Consider the following 19,790-nt stretch of genomic DNA (forward strand, 5'->3'; position numbering starts at 1 on the left):
TCATTATCATAATAGTTAAAGTTACTTATTAAAATTTTATTTTAAAATAATTCAAGGTACTTCTTGGAGCTACAAAAATGTGCAATATTATTTTACAGTTCCTATATTAAGATGCTTAGATTTAGTTTGCCAAGTAGTCTGAATGATCTCTTGTTCTTGTGTGTTTTATAATCCAATCTAACACATGTGGGAATTAAATTTGGAGCCAAGATATTTTTTAATCCCTTACTACTAGTTCATTTGCAATTCTAGACCTCCAATTGAGTGAAATGACTTGCTTGTTATTTCTCAGAACCTTCTAGTTTTGTGAAAGATCATGGAGAAGAGAATAAGACTATAGTCTTAACAAATGGTATAATAAGTATGTATTTTCTGCATTATTATACTAGATTCAAATGGACATTTTGAATAGCATGCTTCTTACAATATTTTCATCAGAATTCATTGAAAGAAATATCATCTGTTTTAATTCTTCGATAAAGTGATGTGTATTCCTCTCAGGGCATAAACTGAATTAGCCCAATGCATTGCTCGAATTATTTGGAAGTAATTTTTCCCTGCCCAACAGATATAAAGTCACACACAAACACATGCACACACACAGACACACACACTGCTTTTATGCTTATGTTTTATCCTTCCTTAGAAAATTTGATTGGGAGGATGGTGATTCAAGACCAGCCCAGGCAAAAAAATTAGGAAGACACCATCTCAGCAAAAAAGCTGGGCATGGTGTTACACATTTGTAATCTCAGTTACAGGAAGCTTGGGTAGGAGAACTGCAGCTGATGCTGGCCCCAGACAAAAACACAAGACCTTCTGTGAAAAATATCTATAGCACAAATGGCCTAAGGGTATGGCTCAAGTGGTGGAGTATCTACTGAGCAAGAAGAGGGCTCTAAATTCAAACCTCAGTACCTTGATTTTTTGAAAAATAAGAAGTAATTCTATAAGTAACTGTTAGAGGATCTTAAAATGGCAAGGTCAATGACTTGGTGATATGCTATCAAAACTCATCTGCATCCAGGAAGACCGAGTTTTAGAAGCCAGGTATTGAGTGCTATATTAGATTTCACATACACACACACACACACACACACAAAAAAGTAAAGAAAAGAAAATTTATATTTAACATACAAAACATATTCATTAGTTAATGTCTGTCTCTGTTACTAGAATGCAAACTCTGTGAAGGCAGGAATTTCTGTAATTTTTTTTTTCTTATTGCACCCTTGTACCTGAAATGTGTCTGAACCATTGCAAGTACACAATAAACATTTCATTTTATGGATATTTAGCTGTTTTTGGAATCTGAATTCACTGGACATTTGCACAAGTTCTTTCTTAGCCTTGGGCTTATGTGCCTGGGCAGAATCATCAGGTTAAGATTGGTTGATTGCATTAAGAAATCAGTGAAATTTAAAGATCAGTGTTTTTCTGGGCAAACAAGAGTGAAAGTTGAATTTCCTTTAAGGAAAAGAATTGGGTGTGTCAAACATATATTCAGATTTAAAATGAGGTCACTTCCTCTTATAATGAAACTTTAACACTAATATAAATTTCATGGTTAAAAGTCATGATAAAAATCTTCCTAACACATTTGAAATATTACTTTTTTCCTCATTAAGGCATATATAAGTATTGTTCTGATAAATTCTTTAAAAAATGTATGCAATTTAATTATTTTAAGGACTACAATAATGCAATTTCAATATATTTCATGTTAACATATATTTAGATACAAAAGAATAAAATCTTTGGGTATGTACTACTCAAATCTAACACAAAGTACAAATCTGATTAAAACAAAGAGAAGACTGTAAATGAAAAAGGAAGAACACCTTAGATTCTGCAGAATTGGGTTCTGCTCCATTATGCAGAGATGTCTTTCTAATCAGATCAAAATTATATCACAAAGAACAAATAAAGCTGTAAAACTTGTTGAAGTTAGATTTAGAATCAAAATAGAAAGCACTGTTTGTTTAAAGTTAAATATTTAGAAAATGAAGTAAACCAAGAACAAAAACTAAGCTATTGCTGTTGACAATGAGCTTGTTGACATTCTTATGGCCTTCCCATACATTTCCTGTAGTTTTGTTACAATACGGAATTTCTCAAATAGGCATAGAGCATTCTTTTGAGAGACTTCTACCCCACAAACAGGCAAGTTTCCACTTACTCATGGATGTGAGTTTACAGCTGCTTTTGTAATAAAGATTTTGTGATTACTGAATTTGAAAACAAAAACAAAAATCTGTCAGTAAAGTTAAGGCAGTGACTCAAGTATACATTCACGAAAAGCTGAGCATGGTTTTTGCTTTTCTCATGGATCTGTGCAGTACAGTTGTGGGGGTTATGACTAGGTAATAAGAGAGAAGACCTAGGATATGATAGATTCAAATAGAGACTGGGTAAGGAATTTCCCAGAGGTGATAATTCTATATTTGTCTCAACCAACTCTTCAGTTACACAACAGCAAGAGAAATATGGTCAGCTGATTTTAAAAAAGAATTCATAAGCAGGAACTTATCTACATCCTAGAACAAAGTTTTCTAGATACAAAAAAATCATATCAATAGAAATATGAGTATTTGTCAAATGCATTTTTTACATGTGAAGATGCTACTGTATAGAATGTAGACTATAGACTCACATATTTACTTTTATCTGCTCAGTTCCAATTTAAACTATGTTTTACTCTGAGGGTGTTTAAAGTAATGTTTCTAAATAGGGAAACAATACAAATAATGACTTGATTGCAATTAATACTGTATATGTAAATGAATGTTTTTATGTCTTTGTATGGGGCATCATGGGGTTATTGTTCTGAAAAATAAACTCTTAATGTTTCAGAGTTTTCTATGCCTACTCTTGGCTTATATAATACAATGTCATCATTTTTGCTCAAGCTCCTCCTTGCTTTTATCTTCCCATTTATTCTACTTATACTTACCAATATTTAAGATTCAGAATGGAACGATTCCCATGAGATGACCGTCAATACCTCCTTAAGTTCTATTTTTCCACAATGCTGGGCTAGAACATTAAAATAATCAAGGTGTGACTAATTCTTTGTGGGAAACATTAATTTCTATAGTTAGCTTTTTAGGCTTTACATAATTCTTTATGTCATATAATTATTATTCTCTTCACTAAGACAATATTGTACTAAGCCTTTTCTGCCTCTAGGATTGTGGATATTTCAGTCATACTGATTAAACAGCTTTGTTTTATATGCAAATGGCACATGTCTTATGTGGCTTTTGTAAGATAATGGACAGGTTTTCAAATACATTATTGTGCTTCTATTGGCATTGAACATTTCTAATTATATTCTTCTCTGATTGAAAAGCAAGAAGGATTAGTTTTATACCAAAGACATTATTTCTAAATTGATAACACAGAAAAATCATGGCTGTTTTTACCCTATGCTTTTAGATCAAGGCTCCCACAAATCTTTAATATTGAAGTATTCAGATGCTCTTTGTAGCACCTGTGTACTTTTTATAGTTGTCTTATATAGGAGCAATTATCTATTCACAAATTATTAGCAAGGAATAAAAGCACATAGGAAGATGTCTCTTACAAGAAAAGCAGTCTGTGTAATATTGCCTTTCTTACTCTCTTTCCCCAAATCCCAGCATCTAGCAAAGAATTATGCGCAAACCAAATTCTCAACACTTATCACAATTAGTAAATTAATTAAGAGATAACATATTCTGACCTCAACTGTTCAGTATTTTCCAGGTGATGGTTAAAAACCAATCACCAAAACATTATAATATTCAATCATAATATTGCAGGGGATCTTGACAAAATGTCAGCATAAACAAAGGAATAAATGGATTAAGTTTTAAGATTAAAAATTATAATTCCTGTTTTTATAAATATTTTCTTTGATTAGAAGTTTTGATATGATAAAAATAATTTTTCCTTAAAGTACTCTTATAAAGCCATGATTTATTTGCCTTTGATAAACTATTTTGAGATCATTATGTTGCAGCTGCAGAGGAAAGGGATTTCAATGACATTCAACTCTGTACACTCTCCAGGGACTTAGACAATAGGGATTCCACATGCTTTCATAACAGGTATCTGATTTGAAGACCAAAGGGGAGAGCCTGGGAAAGAAAAGAGCGTACTACTTGCTCATACATTATTTAAAAGACCTATTAGCGCTTTAGATGTTGGAGAACTAAGAGAGAGCAAAAATACCTCTGTCTCTAGTATATATGATTCCATCCCTTAATAGCTGGCCATGCACCATAAAACACAATCATGGTTTACTTTCACAAGTCAGGTGACATTTCCCCAGGCAGGGATGAGATGGACTCTTGGGAATTAGAGCTGCACTCATAAGTAAGAGAGCTTGCAAATTGTCCCAACTGCAATAGGACTTTATTTAGTACATGCTGGACTCCAATAAAAGTATTCCCACTATGCCCAATTTGATACTGCTTCCTGCCATAAAACTTCTACATATGTTACAGGAAGCTTCAAGCTTCAAGGGCAGAAGCCTCTTGAGAGGAAGGTACCAATTTAATAACTTACCTGTCTCAGTATCACGAAGACATACCCCTGCACTTACACAGCTGCAGAAACCAGAGATGCACCAAAATATCACAGCTATGTATCCTGATTATAGAGATAGGAGAGCACATATTGATGAATGATTTACATTGCCCTACACTTCTACCATTTTTAATATTCTAGGCAATGCCAGCACTAACGAGACACAGTTAATAATCATTTAGAAGGGGAGAAAGAGATGGGCTGTCACCTTCAATTGTTTATTGTAGTTGTTGAATTTTTCAATATTAAATATTTCATAAAATACCTTCATAAAAAGCTGATCATGTAAATTTCAATTGGTAAATTTTTTAGGAAGTCATTACATTCGTGGTTACAACATTCATTGTTATGGAGAATAGTGATCAAGTACAGAACATTCAATGTGACAGTAGATTTGGAGAGTATGCATTCTCCTGACCAGAGAAAACAAACAGTAGAATCTTTCTGTCATGAAGGTTGTCTGCAAGTGACAGAACCCCAAATTTTAGAGCAAGAAATAAATAGAAATATGTTTAGATCAAGCCCTAACCTCACAATCATTTTATCATGGACCATGATAAGCCCTAGGTAAAGGACTTTTTTAATGTTAGTAAGAGTTGTTCTGATGAATTGGTGGGAAAAAAGTATCCAAAAATATAGCAGCAAAAGTTCAAATAATTATGAAGAGTCCATACTTATTCCACTCAATGATCAGTCATTTGTATAGATTTCAGTAAAACAAGGTTTGACTCTAGTATCTCTCTATTAAAAGTCTTTCCTTAAAAATTATCAATGGCTAGATAATTGACATGTTTCATGACCTTTGTCCATTCTTTGTTTTTAACCCATTTTTTGATACTTTTCCTTTTCTTAAATTTCTTGAAACTTTAATATCTTTGTCCATATGAGTTTCAGATAAGGTCTTCACACAAATGTTTAGCTTAATTATGGGGAAAATTATGGCTACAAATTACTTCTCTACTAGGACTAAGAAGATGGTTGCCCTTGGACAACCTAGAGTTTATTGTTTTCAAAAAGTAATTAGTTAGACAATTGATTTAAGAGTAAAGATAAAAAAGGAGAACTTCTGCCATATTTCTTAGAACATACATTGGTCTGCTGGAACTTGGAAGAGTTAAAAGTATGTGTAATTCCACCATGTTCAACCTCTTAACCTGGTGGTTATATAGATGCTACCTTCTTTCTATGGACGACCATAAAAAATGTTAGGTAAATTATTATAAATTTGTGTTTTCTGACATTTATAAATAATGTTCCTGAGGCTTTCAGTAAAGGCTAGTTTTCTCTTTCAAAAGTCTGGTTTTGAATTCAAAATAGAGGGATTTATATGATTTTGGAGCATCTCCAAATTCACAAATTCTTCATTGCAGAGTTAAGGGTGTGAAAGGATGTGTAAATATTTGGTGAGTAGCCTGAGTCATTCCAATGGAAATATTGCCCTTTTGGTATTTTGGTATGAACTGAAAATGCCCCAGGCCTGGACCTTGAATTTTGATTCCAATGTAAAAATTGAAAGAAAAATGTAAAATTTAGGAACATATTAATCATCCCCATGAGCCTCATATTTTCCATAAAAACCCATTATAAAATGGGGATTTCCTGATGTATGCTGAATTAGTCAAGTGTAGTTGGGATGTGTGAGAGAGGACTAGGGTGGGCTGAAAGTGAAGAAGGAGCCACTTCACTATCCTCACTTCCTGTCTTAAGCAAGTAGGGCAAGGAGCTTTTCAAGGTAAGTGGGCAATTCCCTATTCCCTACCATAGTTGGCATAAGATCCTAAAACTGGAGGAAAGAACCAGATTCTTCCTACTTAACCTTTTTTTTTGTTTTTTTTTTTGCTGTATTGGGGTTTGAACTCAGGGCTGTGTGCTTGCTAGGCAGGAGGTCTGCTGCTTGAACCATACCTCCATGCCTGGCTTTTCTTTATGGGTACATGAATGGTTCTACACCCTGTTGTACTTTTCAAGTCACCTGATTTCCTTTTCATTTATCATTTTTTGTGATATCATTAAAGTTATATAATATATACACAAAAGATGAAATTTTCTGTTTATATTTACTAATTTTGCCATAGCAAGGGTCAAAATTTAGAATATTGTGTGTCACAAGTTTCATACATGCTTCTCCCAGTTAATATTGCCCTCTCAAAGGTAGGGCGATTTTTTTTTTTTTATCAAAATTAGTTTTATCTGTTCCTAAATTTCATGTAAATGGATTTTTATCATATGTACTAATTGATTTTTAGGTATTTTTTGCTTAAATTATGTCTATAAGATTCATTTATGATGTTGCATGTAGAAGTAGTTTGTCTTTTTAATCACTGTAGTATTCTACTATGAATCTATCACAATTCACTTAAACATTCTATATTGAAGGACATATTGGCCATTTCCAAATTTTTGGTATCATTAATAAAGCTTCTATGAACACTCTTGTACATATTTTCTGCTACGCATATGCTTTCATTTTTTTTCACACATATGTAGGAGGGAATTGCTGAGGCATAGGATAAGTGACATTATTAGATCTGCCAAGCAATTTTTCAGAGTGATTAAGGCATTTTATAATTTCCATCAGCAATGGGTGAGAGCCTGTTGCCCAAGCTCCTCATCAAAACTTCTGTGATTCAACCATTGTGTTGCATATGGCGATAGTTTTCCTTCTTCATTTGTGGTACCATGTTTTATTATTAGTATTCCACAATTCACATATCCATTATAAAATTGAAAGTTATATAGTATTGTGGAATGTAATAGTGTTTCACCATGTCTTCTATTTTAATTTCCATGATGATATATGGTGCTGAATACCTCCTCATATACTTTTCTTTTTGGATCTGTGTTTTCCCAAAATGTTGCAGATCAATTACAGCAAGCAAAAAGGCAACCATCAAGGAAAAAACTGTTACTCTGGGCTCCTTTTTTTCCTCATATACTTTTACAACCAAGAGAATGTCCCTAAAGCATTTAATTGTTATGGGTTGAATTGTGTCTCCACAAATTCATATGTTGTATTCTATCCCCAGCTACCTTAGAATGTGACCTTTTGTGAATACAGAGCTGTTGAAGATGTCATCATTTAAGCTAGGAAGAGGTCTTACTGGAGTAGGGGGAGCACCTCATCCAATATGACTGGTATCCTTATTTTAAAAAGGGCAAAATTTGGAGGAAAACATGCACACAGGGCAGGCGCCAAATGATAAAGTGGAAAATTGGTCATCTACAAAGCAGGGAGAGGATCTTGGAAGAAACTCTTACCTGACCGTCATCAGTAGAAATTCACCCTGTTGTTACTTTGATTTTAAGCTCTGGATTAGTAACACAATAAATTTCTCTTTCAAGTCACCCAGCTGATATGTTCTTATAGTTGTCCTAACAATCATAAACCATTATTCAACATGTAGCTGGCTCTTTACAACTCTGCCTTAGATACGAAGTCTATTGGTGTGTCACTTTCTGCAGTCTCAAGGGCAGCCTTCCCTTCTCAGAACACATTGTGGAACCTGCACTTACAGAGGAAATTGGTATGGAGATAACTAAAACAAGTTTTCATATCAATGGAATAGAAAATCTTTTGGTAGTGCATTTGCCCCTTTGATCAAACTGATCTTAAGGTGATGTTCTCACTTTATTTTTTGCTTTGTCATTCTAAAAAAGGAAAGTGAAATTTCCATTTGGCCCTTTTTTATTGAGGATTGCCTGCAGGTCTCACTCTGTTAAAAATCTTTATTTGCTTACCTCAGTAACTGATTAGAAACATGATAAAGCAGAACAAAATTTTTAATTCTGATGCTAAATAATATTTACCAAGATTTATGTATAAAAGATAATTTTAAACTGTAGTGGAATTCTAATAATTCTGATTACATTTGCCTGAAGGATCTACCTATGCTGTAATTGTCACTCATATTACCTGCCTCGGGGAATTGGAGATTGTTAGAAAGTAAGTGCATATGGGAAAGGAAAAAAATAGCAGTTTTTCTGGGAGACTTTCTGTCCTCCTAGAAAATAATAGCTGGAATAAGGTGAGCAGAGAAATTAACACTCATGGCTGTCCTTGTGAACATCTGTAGTGGTGAATGAGTTCCTAGGTAGGAAATGTGCAGACATACAATAGAAAAAAACAGGTGACTTCTTTCTGTTTTCCTTTTTTTAAATTTGCACTACACATGGTGTTAGTAGAGGAGTACAAAGGAGCTTCCTGGATAGTTTGGCATAAACTAACTCTTACATAAAATTGAGAACTAAGAACTGAAATTAAAAGTGGTAATTATCTTTTTTTCTTTTTTCAAAATCAGAGTATCTGAAGGAGGGTTGGTTTCATTTGTATTGTATGAAGCACTGACAAGAATGGTACTACATGAAAGTTTAGCTCCCTTTCCAGTTAAGCACTTCTGATTTTTTTCCTAGAAAAATGTCTTTGGTGCATTCTGACATTCCTTGCTGTCCCTAATGGACAAAGTAAAAGGTCACAAGTAGGAAAGCTCTCAAGATGCCTTACCTTCAGCCTACCAGCATTTCTTTATACAGTCCATTCTCAAACTCTTCTCAGAGCAATGATACAGCAGAGGATTTCCCCTTTCTAGTGGCCTAGCGGTCAGTCAATTCTTTGACCAAAGTTTATGTTCAAGATTAGGGAAATGACCAATTTTATTGTTCAATGATTTCCATTTAAGTCACCTCTGTGACTGGTTCATTATTCAGAAACATTGACATAGTTTTGATTTAACAAAACATTTTGCTCTAGATTTTGTATTAATCATCTTTGAATCCAGGAAAATAATGAAATGAGTTGCTCACAGATAAGGATATGCATCAATCACTTGAATGTACTTTGTAGGTTTGATTTAGTAGTCACTGAGTAGGGTCACGATACTGCCCAGTAGTGTCTGGGAAATGTTCATTGGGATAAATTGTATTGTACCAACTGCACTAAAATACAAGGCATTGTTTAATCCCAGGATTCAAGTGCTTTATGATTCTAGTAGTATTGAAATATTTATTTTGAATAATAAAATAAATGTTAATTCTGGGACAGCTTTTCATCTTTACATATACTCCATATACCATTCTATATATCCAAACCAAAATGACTTCATATACAGCGGATAAACCAATTCTAAATTTTATTTATTTATTTATTTATTTTATAGACTTTTAATTATTATTATTATTATTACATATAGTTATATTGTAGGTACATTGTGACATTTACCAAAGTTCTTACAATATATCGTAGTTGAATTCATCCCTTCCATCATTCTCCTTTAACCCCCCTTCTCCCATTCCTGGAATAGTTTCATTTTTCCATTTTCATGCATGAGTATGTATTTCCACAACATTTACCATCTTACACCCTTTCTTTATATCCTCCCACCTCCCACTGCTACCAGCCCCTCCAGATAGGACCTGTTTTACATTCCTGTTCTGTTTGTTTTTTTTCAAAGACATTTTTGTTTGTTTAAGATAGCTATACAAGGTATTTCATTGTGATATTTCCATATATGTATGTATTATAACACAAATTGGTTTATCACTTCTGGTCTTCTCCTTTCTACCTTAGTCCCCTTCTTATGGTGATTTCTTTTTTTTTAGTACCCTTTTTTTTTATTGTTTTATTATTCATATGTGCATACAAGGCTTGGGTCATTTCTCCCCCTGCCCCCACCGCCTCCCTTACCACCCACTCTGCCCACTTCCTCTCCCCCCCCACCCCCTCAATACCCAGCAGAAACTATTTTGCCCTTATTTCTAATTTTGTTGTAGAGAGAGTATAAGCAATAATAGGAAGGAACAAGGGGTTTTGCTGGTTGAGATAAGGATAGCTATACAGGGCATTGACTCACATTAATTTCCTGTGTGTGTGTGTTACCGTCTAGGTCAATTCTTCTTGATCTAACCTTTTCTCTAGTTCCTGGTCCCCTTTTCCTATTGGCCTCAGTTGCTTTAAGGTATCTGCTTTAGTTTCTCTGCATTAAGGGCAACAAATGCTAGCTAGTTTTTTTAAGTGTCTTACCTATCCTCACCCCTCCCTTGTGTGCTAAAGCTTTTATCATGTACTCAAAGTCCAATCCCATTGTTGTGTTTGCCCTTGATCTAATGTCCACATATGAGGGAGAACATATGATTTTTGGTCTTTTGGGCCAGGCTAACCTCAAAAAGAATGATGTTCTCCAATTCCATCCATTTACCAGCGAATGATAACATTTCGTTCTTCTTCATGGTTGCATAAAATTCCATTGTGTATAGATACCACATTTTCTTTTTTTTTTTCATTTTTCTTTTATTATTCATATGTGCATACAAGGCTTGGTTCATTTCTCCCCCCGCCCCCACCCCCTCCCTTACCACCCACTCTGCCCCCTCCCTTTCCCTCCCCCAATACCCAGCAGAAACTATTTTGCCCTTATTTCTAATTTTGTTGTAGAGAGAGTATAAGCAATAATAGGAAGAAACAAGGGTTTTTGCTGGTTGAGATAAGGATAGCTATACAGGGCATTGAGTCACATTGATTTCCTGTGGGTGGGTGTCACCTTCTAGGTTAATAATCCATTCGTCAGTGGCGGGGCATCTTGGCTGTTTCCATAACTTGGCTGTTGTGAATAGTGCCGCAAAAAACATGGGTGTGCAGGTGCCTCTGGAGTAACCTGTGTCACAGTCTTTTGGGTATATCCCCAAGAGTGGTATTGCTGGATCAAATGGTAGATCAATGTCTAGCTTTTTAAGTAGCCTCCAAATTTTTTTCCAGAGTGGTTGTACTAGTTTACATTCCCACCAACAGTGTAAGAGGGTTCCTTTTTCCCGCATCCTCGCCAACACCTGTTGTTGGTGGTGTTGCTGATGATGGCTATTCTAACAGGGATGAGGTGGAATCTTAGTGTGGTTTTAATTTGCATTTCCTTTATTGCTAGAGATGGTGAGCATTTTTTCATGTGTTTTTTTGGCCATTTGAATTTCTTCTTTTGAGAAAGTTCTGTTTAGTTCACTTGCCCATTTCTTTATTGGTTCATTAGTTTTGGGAGAATTTAGTTTTGTTTTGTTTTTTTTTTTTGAGAATTTAGTTTTTTAAGTTCCCTGTATATTCTGGTTATCAGTCCTTTGTCTGATGTACAGCTGGCAAATATTTTCTCCCACTCTGTGGATGTTCTCTTCAGTTTAGAGACCATTTCTTTTGGTGAACAGAAGCTTTTTAGCTTTATGAGATCCCATTTATCTATGCTATCTCTTAGTTGCTGTGCTGCTGGGGTTTCGTTGAGAAAGTTCTTACCTATATCAACTAATTCCAGAGTATTTCCTACTCTTTCCTGTATCAACTTTAGAGTTTGTGGTCTGGTATTAAGATCCTTGATCCATTTTGAGTTAATCTTGGTATAGGGTGATATACATGGATCTAGTTTCAGTTTTTTGCAGACTGCTAACCAGTTTTCCCAGCAGTTTTTGTTGAAGAGGCTGCTATTTCTCCATCGTATATTTTTAGCTCGTTTGTCAAAGACAAGTTGGTTATAGTTTTGTGGCTTCATATCTGGGTCCTCTATTCTGTTCCACTAGTCTTCGTGTCTGTTTTTGTGCCAGTACCATGCTGTTTTTATTGCTACTGCTTTGTAATATAGTTTGAAGTCAGGTATCGTGATACCTCCTGCATTGTTCTTTTGACTGAGTATTGCCTTAGCAATACCTGTGTTTCGTGGCTTCCTGTGTTTCCATATAAATTTCACGGTAGATTTTTTGATCTCTTTAATGAATGTCATTGGAATTTTGATGGGAATTGCATTAAACATGTAGATTACTTTTGGAGTATTGACATTTTTACTATGTTGATTCTACCAATCCATGAATATGGGAGATCTCTCCACTTTCTATAGTCTTCCTCAATCTCTTTCTTCAGAAGTGTATAGTTTTCCTTATAGAAGTCTTTCACATCTTTTGTTAGGTTTACACCTAGGTATTTGATTTTTTTTGAAGCTATTGTAAATGGAATTATTTTCATGTATTCTTTTTCAGTTTGCTCATTATTAGTGTATAGAAATGCTAATGATTTTTCTATGTTGATTTTATATCCTGCTACCTTGCTATAGCTATTGATGATGTCTAGAAGCTTCTGAGTAGAATTTTTTGGGTCTTTAAGGTATAGGATCATGTCATCTGCAAATAGGGATATTCTGACAGTTTCTTTACCTATTTGTATTCCTTTTATTCCTTCTTCTTGCCTAATTGCTCTGGCTAGGAATTCCAGTACTATGTTGAATAGGAGTAGAGATAGTGGGCATTCTTGTCTGGTTCCTGATTTTAGAGGGAATGGTTTCAGTTTTTCTCCATTAAGTATAACGCTAGCTGTAGGTCTGTCATATATAGCTTTTATAATGTTGAGGTACTTTCCTTCTATTCCTAGTTTTCTTAGAGCTTTTGTCATGAAATGGTGTTGGATCTTATCAAAGGCTTTTTCTGCATCTATTGAGATGATCAAGTGGTTTTTGTCTTTGCTTCTGTTAATGTGGTTTATTACGTTTATTGATTTTCGTATGTTGAACCACCCCTGCATCCCTGGGATGAAGCCTACTTGGTCGTGGTGAATGATCTTTTTGATGTGTTGTTGAATTCGGTTTGCCATTATTTTGTTGAGGATTTTTGCGTCAATGTTCATTAAGGAGATTGGCTTATAGTTCTCCTTTTTGGAGGTATCTTTGCCTGGTTTTGGGATAAGTGTAATACTGGCTTCATAAAATGTGTTTGGCAGTTTTCCTTCCCTTTCTATTTCATGGAACAGTTTAAGGAGGGTTGGTATCAGTTCTTCTTTAAAGGTCTGATAGAATTCAGCAGAGAATCCATCAGGTCCTGGACTTTTCTTTTTGGGGAGACTCTTGACTTCTGCTTCAATTTCATTTTGTGTTGTAGATCTATTCAGGTGATTAATTTCCTCTTGGTTCAGTTTTGGATGGTCATATGTATCTAGAAATCTAAATTTTAAAACACACACTCATAAATATCCCTTATATACCAACTGTCTCTTTATGATCCAAGTTGTGAAGCTAAAGTTTTAAAATTGGGCCATGACCACCTCCAGCTTATCTATTTTTTAGTATGTTGTCTCTATTTGGACATAGAATCTTTCTAATCTCTTAAGAATAAGGAGATCAGGTGTACACATTGGAAACTTGCACTGTTTAATTATTTCCTCATAATAGAATTTCAAGACTGCTAAGGGTCTTAGAGGTCATTTTGTATATCCCAAAATTGGCTGGCTATAGATCATCTACCCAGGGAAGCAATGGACATTTACTAATCATGTTCAAAAAAGAATGTCTTCTTGTGCCTTGAGGTGTCTATTAATCTAATCCCAGCAACACCTGGGACCCATACATGGTAGAACCAGAGACAATGGTGAAGGAATCCTTTCAAAGTTAAAAAAAAGACAAGAATATTTAGATCCATTTATTTTTCACTTGCTTTTTTCTGTGATATATCATGAGCCTGAATAAAAATTATTAATCTTTAAAATTCTCACTTAGTAATTTACTTCAGAAGAGAGTTTTTTGCAAAGAGGAAAATTGCTGTTCTCAATATATTTCCATTAATATGCAAATTGTTATTGCTCAGAGGTCTGAGTATACTTACATTTTCAGCTTTCCCAGTATTATTCCTAATACTTCCCACTGTCATTTATTTCATTTTGCTAAATAACATGAAGCAGTGTATGTAGTGAAATAGATGCACAGTTCCTCTTTGTAACTTCTTAGCAAAAACATGTAAGTTAAAAAAAATTCACATTTACAGAAAATATTTGGGTATTACTCATATGCCAGAAAAATGATTTAATTGCAGGGGGAAAGCAATATAAAGAAAGCACCTTATAATTTAAAGGGCTTGCAGCACACAGGAATATAATTAGAACCACGATGTATCTCTTTCAGTAGATACATAGACTGCGAGATCTGTTGGCAGCCCATGGAGAACTAACAGATTTGGAGTGGTGCATTTAATCACAACTGGGATGTACATATAAACATAAAACTACTTCTCGTAGAGTTAGACTTTTTTGCAGCAGAAATGTTATTTGAACATATTTCTTATAGTGAAGCTAAATTTGAAAAGATAGAAAGGGACAGACAGAATGGAGAGTGAAAATGGAAAAACTTTGATCTTGGTTGAAAGATTGGCATCATTTGTGATATAATGAGGCAATAAAGGGAATAGTTTCAAGAATATGTCTTATTTTACAGATGCATGACAAATTGTGAATTTTCACTACTGAAGCAAATTTTAAAAAAGCAGACATTTCTTAATTTTCTCTGGCAACTATGTAACATGTATATGCATATATCCTTATTAAAAATATGGACAGCTGTAGAATGTAGATATAGGTAGGTCTACACAAATATCTCCAGTTTCAAATCTCCAGTGTCAACTCTGAATCTTAGTGAGTAAACATTTTACATTCTGAGTCATAAATTCCAGGGCTACATATGTCAGTATATTTCTATCTTTACCTAAATTACATAAGAAAGAATGCTTATTATGAACTAATAGAAGGTAGGAAGGTTATATTGTGAGTTAATGTAAGTATAAGACCATTTACTATACTTTACAAAAGGGAATAAATTGTGTTGATGTGAAAATAAATGAGATTGTGTTGTACAGTATCTGCACAATACAGAGGAGGGGCAGTGGTTGCAGAGTGGGAATATAACTATGATCTTGGGGTTTATACTAAGATTGCGGGTCCCATGTGACTAACTCTGTACTGAAATCAAGATCTGAAACACAAATTAACAGTCTGCATCACAGAAATGGATGAGAGAGAAAATGATCGTTACCATTTGTATAGAACCGTATCTTAAAATACAAACCAAACAAGTCAGAAATATGTATAATTTTATAAATGTGTGACACAAAAAAGAAGAGAGCATAATTCCTCAAAGAATTTAGTGATAATAGTTAAAAAATTGAAACACAGTTATTGGAAAGATATAATATATGCCTACACACACACATATATATGTCAGAGATTTTATTGGCAAATTTAAAAAATTACATTAGCAATTGTGTAAATAATATTTGTGATTTGTATGACATTTTTCACTGATTTTATTCATAAATGGAGAAAAAAGAAAAAAGGTGGAAGAATATTCTTATCCTGAATTAAAAATTTGAGTTAATCCTCATGATTTGAAAACCAGAAACAATGGCACCTCTTTCTTTCTTTCTATCTCTCTGTCTGTCTTTTTCTCTGTCTCTCTCTCCCCCCTCTTTCTAAGAATATACTATTATGATAATGAGGCATTTAAAGTTGAATGGAGGAAGGGATGCCTGGAAACAGTAGGCAATTAATGACTATGATAAGGGTGACAAGGGCTGCCTTTAGCTGAGGGTTGACTCGAGTCACTCATTATACATACCAAGTGTCCTATATTATATAATGTTATGTTATATATTAACATATACAAAGATATATAATTATATATAGCATATTAAATATTATAGATGAATAGCATAAATATACTATTTATATTATTTGTATATGTATGTATATATATAATATATCAATGTATATGTACTAACCTAATTCTTACAACAATCTATATTTTACAAGTGAAGAAACAGTACGCTGAAAGGAAAAATAAGTGACTCACACTATGCAACCTGGTAGAAAATGACAATCTGAATAAAGAATATTCTCTTTTAAGAGGCTCTACTGGTGAAATAGACTCTGCCAAGAATTGATTAATGATCACAAATTGTAAGACCTGTAAATTGAGATCAGTGTGAATTTGAACTGGAGAAATGACTGGGATGTTGGAGACTTACCTTCAAAAGAGTAATGATAGGATGTAAGAATCACAGAGATGAAAGAGGTTTTAACCAAATTCAATTATATTTTTCTAGCAAAAGTATGAATCCCCAAAATTAAAACACAAAACAGTTTGAGAGTCAAGTTTAGGTCACTCCAGTGTTCTTTTCTCTATATCACATTGTGTCTTTCTATATGAATATCCAAGAAATGCATTTTGACCCCCAAATTGGCAGGCAGTTATGGGCACTTTCTTTTCAAAGTAAATTCAGCTTTATACATACATTCAGAAGCTTTCCAATAATAGTTTGCTTTCTTTGAGTTTTATTGCTTGAACTGATGCATGCATGTGCAATGAAAATGCAAATGAAGAATCCACTTACACTTAATTATTTCTGCAATTCTTAATAGTAATTGCCCCCCTTAGAAAGACATATTTAACATGCAAGCCAAAGAATTCACCAAATTGGGAATGTGTGTTGTTTTCACACCTTTACAGATAATGAGACTAAAGGAAAGAAATGTGAAAACATGTCCCTAGGATTGTGACTGTCACATCCATTACATTCCAATGTTTAAAAGCCTCAAGATTTTTTTTTTCTTTTATTATTCATATGTACATACAAGGCTTGGGTCATTTCTCCCCCCTGCCCCCACCCCCTCCCTTGCCACCCACTCCGCCCCCTCCCTCTCCCCCCACCCCCTCAGTACCCAGCAGAAACTATTTTGCCCTTATTTCTAATTTTGTTGTAGAGAGAGTATAAGCAATAATAGGAAGGAACAAGGGGTTTTGCTGGTTGAGATAAGGATAGCTATACAGGGAGTTGACTCACATTGATTTCCTGTGCGTGTGTGTTACCTTCTAGGTTAATTCTTTTTGATCTAACCTTTTCTCTAGTTCCTGGTCCCCTTTTCCTATTGACCTCAGCTGCTTTTAAGGTATCTGCTTTAGTTTCTCTGCGTTAAGGGCAACAAATGCTAGCTAATTTTTTAGGTGTCTTACCTATCCTCACCCCTCCCTTGTGTGCTCTCGCTTTTATCATGTGCTCAAAGTCCAATCCCATTGTTGTGTTTGCCCTTGATCTAATGTCCACATATGAGGGAGAACATCCGATTTTTGGTCTTTTGGGCCAGGCTAACCTCACTCAGAATGATGTTCTCCAATTCCATCCATTTACCAGCGAATGATAACATTTTGTTCTTCTTCATGAAAAGCCTCAAATTTTAATAAATTTTGAACACTTAGAGAAATCCCTGTTTTATAGACAGATCTCACAGAAAAAAAGTGATGTTTATTTTGTTGATTACTAAAATTATAATAATTAAAATCTAAAATGAATAGTCTATAAGGAATAAATAGGCTGAACTCAAATGAAAATGCTGCACAGAGAAATTGTTGTTCTCAAAACTCACATACAGCCTTTAAAATTAATTTTGTTTTGGTATTTATTTCATCACTATTTACTGCATGGCTACTTCTACCCAATGGGAGTGACATGACATTTCATACCTGTATAACTGCATGACCTGTCTTAGTTGTACTACAAATTAGCTGCAATACAATGAGAAATCTATTATAATGGAACTGTGTTAATGATGTTATATAAATACAAATGAGAGGGAAATTCATTCACAGAGCTTGAGGAAAAGGATTCTGAATAAATTTTACCACGAAAAAGGTAACAACCAAGTTGGTGCCTTGTGGGATGGTTTTAGGGAGCATAGTATGACAGAAGAAAGTAGGGAACGTGGAGACAGGTGAACCAGGGCTCAGGTGCCACTTATGGGACTTTGGTCAAGAATATTTAAACTTTCTAGGCCTCAGAGTGCTCACTTCTGACATCAAGATAATATCTACTTAATAAAGTTGTGATTTCTGATAGTGTCTGGTTATCCGCATAGCATTCAATAAATGATCACACTTTCTTTCACGGAAGCCAAAGCAGAAAATGGATTTCAATTTTAAGGAAAAAAGAGTGTATGTTATAACACAAATGAAGGAAAGGAAAGCTTTACTGTTCTTTATGTGGGGAAACATACACCTCTCATTTTTAATTTCCTTTTAAAAATTTCCTTCCTCATGGTAGTATTTGATAATAGAACTTTGGGGAGCTAATTAAGGTTTAGATGAGCTCCTGAGGGTGGAGGCTTAGCCCATGGGATTAATGCCTTAAAAGAAAGAGACACCAGAAATTTCCTGTTTTTCTCTCCAGGTGTATGTTTACAAATAAGTGGTTATTTGAACACATGGCGAGAGGGCAGCCACATATAAATCAAGGGAATAAACCAGAGTTTAAACTACATTACTAGTACCTTGATCTTAGACTTCCTAGCCTCCAAAATTGTGAGAAATAAATTTGTATTGCTTAAGCCATCCAGTCTATGGTATTTTATTATGGTAGCCTGATATACTCTATAACTCCGGACTTCAATATCTAACTGCAAATTTGACACAACCGCCTGTAATAATACCATTCACATCTTGTAGTGGTCTCCCTGACTTCCTTCTTGCCCCCTTACAATCTATTTCCTCACAGATATTAGAGTGATATTGTTTAAATAATAATGCCTTAAATAGTTCCCTTTCTGGGTCCTTTTCAATGATTCTTTATATACCATGAATAAAATGTAAACTCCTTACCAAGGCCTTAAAGGTTTTCCTTATCCAGTTCTTTTGTTTCCAAATTAATTTCATAACCCTTTTTTTCTGACCCATTTTGCTAAAGATATGTAAATTTTCTTAGAACATAAAGAGCATAATGGTTGAATTTTGCTTTTGTCCTGACTCAGTCCCTTTTCATATTGTTTCCTATTCCCTGAGTTCTTGCTTGTAAGTTCATACAGCTGTTTCTTCTCTACCCTAGGTCTCAGGATTAAATTCGACTTCAGAGGGAGGCTTCTGATCACCTCTTCTAATTAGGCTCCTCCGATTTGCCTCTTGTAATTACTTTGTGTAAAGATACATGTGTTTATTTTTTCTTGTTACTCACATCATTTCTCCCTGACAATAGGCTGTTAGTTAAGACTTTTGTGGGTTTTTGTCACACTGCTGTCTTGTTCTGGGAAACTCTTGACCAAATTCCTTCTTATAAGCTTGAAGCCTGCCAAACATAAAATTAAAAATACTCTTCTCTTTCATGAAAGTAATATTAGAACATTGTTATGTTATAGGTTTTAACTAATCAAATTAAAACCTATGATCTCACACAATAAAATACACACATTTCAACAAATGTAACGTAAGTTGCTTAGTTGCTTTGCTGGTGGAGAATAAAGAGAGAACTGATCATCAAATGAGGCAATGGGTATTTGATTGGGCCTCACTTGGACCAATTATTCTACATCTGGGAGGAAATAAAGACAACAGAAAAGGTGTAGTTCATTTGAAACAATTACATCAGCATAGTTAAATATGGTGTTTATTGTCATGAAT

At 34.4% G+C, this 19,790-nt stretch overlaps 1 non-coding gene across 1 annotated transcript; it reads right to left on the reverse strand.

The window, feature by feature from the left end:
- Positions 1–7,407: 7,407 nt before the first annotated feature.
- LOC141424486 (small nucleolar RNA SNORA16B/SNORA16A family) lies at positions 7,408–7,533 on the reverse strand. Its single transcript, XR_012449400.1, has one exon. It is a non-coding gene; the product is annotated as a small nucleolar RNA SNORA16B/SNORA16A family (small nucleolar RNA).
- Between the last annotated feature and the right edge of the window lie 12,257 nt (positions 7,534–19,790).

The sequence above is a fragment of the Castor canadensis genome, chromosome 6 (assembly GCF_047511655.1).
Source record: "Castor canadensis chromosome 6, mCasCan1.hap1v2, whole genome shotgun sequence".
NCBI lineage: Eukaryota > Metazoa > Chordata > Mammalia > Rodentia > Castoridae > Castor > Castor canadensis.